Source organism: Octopus bimaculoides, chromosome 10 (genome assembly GCF_046866305.1).
Source record: "Octopus bimaculoides isolate indiv1 chromosome 10, ASM4686630v1, whole genome shotgun sequence".
Classification (NCBI taxonomy): Eukaryota; Metazoa; Mollusca; class Cephalopoda; order Octopoda; family Octopodidae; genus Octopus; species Octopus bimaculoides.
Window position 1 is genome coordinate 91,269,837 of NC_142937.1, and position 2,500 is coordinate 91,272,336.

Consider the following 2,500-nt stretch of genomic DNA (forward strand, 5'->3'; position numbering starts at 1 on the left):
GCGGAACCCCGGGCAGGCTCGGCTGACGGCGTTTCCGTGCCTGTAAAGTTTATCGCGAACAGATGTCGTCCTCCGGTAGCACTGACAGGCCAGGGATTTCTGGAGGTTATTCATAGGCCCCGGCCCGAAAGTCCTTCGGATCAGACTAGTAAACTGATCATCGTCGACGCCCAGAGTTTCCTCGAGAACGTGGGGTTTTGGTCCACAAGTCAGCTCCCCAGAAGAGCAGCTGGCTTGCAAAACAAATCAAATAACAAAAATGAGGTATAAAAACTTTTAAGCGAGTGAAATTCTCACAAACTTACGGAGCTACGAAACATGCATCAACCTATGGCGACCTCCGTGGGTTACATTATAAAAACGACAATATTATTGGAAAAGAAACGCAACCCGGATGTGAAGAGCACAGGCCTTGTTCTAGCTGAACCAGTTTTCAAACTTATTCACAAACGACCAGTTCGTACGCCATAAATTTGACATACTTTTTATATAACAAAAGACAACAATATCACTTAAAGATTTTGATTTTTACTCAAATACAGTAAGTTTACAAAGAGACAGGGAGGTAAAATGAATGCGGAGAGCTTAACTCGGTGTTTAAATATAAGTTATATAACTTTCATAATTATACATACGTACGTACGAACACACACACACGCACACGCACACGCACACGCACACGCACACGCAGAGAGAGAGAGAGAGAGAGAGAGAGAGAGAGATGGTGTAGTGAATAAATTGTCTAAATTACGCAAAAATGAAAATAGCACTGACATCTCATTTTCACAGACATATTTACCAAAATTGCATAAAAATATCTTGAAGTACTAAACAGTAAATTTATTGAATACAACGCCATTGGCTTCAACCAGGGCCTCTAGACTAATTCGGAATCTCCTGCAACTCTTCTGCACAGTCTCCTTGTTTAAGTTGGTGAATGCTGCCATAATCCTTGCCTTCTGTTCATCTTTGGTGTTGCAAGGAGTTTTGTTGGGGTCTCATTCAACTGCGCCCCACACATAATAATCAAGGGGGTTGCAGTCTGGGATGTTAGGTGGCCAGATGTTAGGGGTGGTGTGGTCGCAGAAATTGTCTGACAGCCATGACTGGGTTCTCCTACTTGTGTGACATGGTGCAGAGTCCTGTAGTTCCAGCAGTCACCCTCTTGACCCAGGGCAGCACTACCTCCTTCAGGCACTTGATGTAGGCCCCCGTGTTGAGTCTGAGGCCGTGTGGGAAGATGAATGGAGGCATAACATCGCCATCACTAGTGATCACTCCAAACACCATGATGTTGACTGGATGTTCGGTTGGAGTTCTGAGTTCAAATCTCACCGAGGTGAACTTCGATTTTCTTCCTTTCGAGGTCGATAGAACAAAGTATCAGTCAAGTATTGAGACCCATGTTATCGACTTACCACTTTTCCCAATATTTTAGGCTTTGTGCTTAGGGTAGCGGAGTGGCAGGGAAGGTCGTGGACAACCAGAATCCTTGGAGTCTGAAAAAATGTTTTGCACGTTTTCGTCTTTGCTTTCTCAGCTCTTTGCATTTATCCATGCGACCCTCCATCTTCTTAGTCCATTATTCCTGCGAGGGTCATGAGGTTAGAGTCCTCAGGCACCTCTCCCATAGATTCCTGTCAGAAACAACTATCATTACACTGTCCTCTTTGCATTCTGGGTTCAAATACCGCTAAGGTTAATCTTGCCCTTTTATCTTTACGGAGTTGATAAAATAACCTGACGGTTAAGTACGGGGTCAATGTAATTGACTAACCCCGCTGAGAAAAACCGCTGGCTTTGTGCCTAAATTAGAAAACAGAAATATTATTTTTGTGAATTGGTCAAGCATGTTAAATTCCTTTCCCTCCTCCTGTTAACTTAAAAGTTGTTTTGATGGTGTTACTTACTGAACAACTTTAGAGCAAGATCACACAAGAACCTCTTGTAAAGTAATAAAAAAACATTTAAATGACTGAAATTCTTAGCATATTTCTCTCCTCCTCCTCCCCCGTCACTGTTCCTCGAAGGTGACAATTAGACAAGATCTCAACTGAAGGCTGCTTCTGTTGTCTATGATTAGTTTTGCATTTGTTGGTAATAGTTGTAGTAGTGGTGGTGGCAATGGTGGTGGTGGTAGTAGTGGTAGTATCAACGATAGTGGTTGTAGTTGTGGCAGTGGTGGGGATAGTGGTGGTGATGATGTAGGTGCTGATGTTAGTGTAGTGGTAGTGACCAAAATGCAGTAGTAACAGTGGTAGTTGTGGTGGTGGTGGTGGTGGTGGTGGTTGTCGTGACGGTCATCGTTGTAGTTTGACGGTGGTGGCGATGGCGGTAGCAACGGTGGTGACAGCAGCGACAAGAATAGTAGTAGTAGTAGTGGTGATCGTGGTGTCGGTTGTGGTGATAGGAGTGGTAGTGGTGATTGTAGTGATGGTTGTAGTGGCTATAGTAACGTCGGTAATTGTCGGTGGTTGTGGCGGTAGTAGTGCTGGTTGTG

General features: G+C 44.2%; 1 protein-coding gene across 1 annotated transcript in view; it reads left to right on the forward strand.

Annotated features, from left to right (window-relative positions):
* Positions 1–2,500, forward strand: part of LOC106869418 (sarcoplasmic calcium-binding proteins II, V, VI, and VII) — an 85,576-nt gene that overhangs the window by 42,695 nt on the left and 40,381 nt on the right. The window lies entirely within an intron of this gene.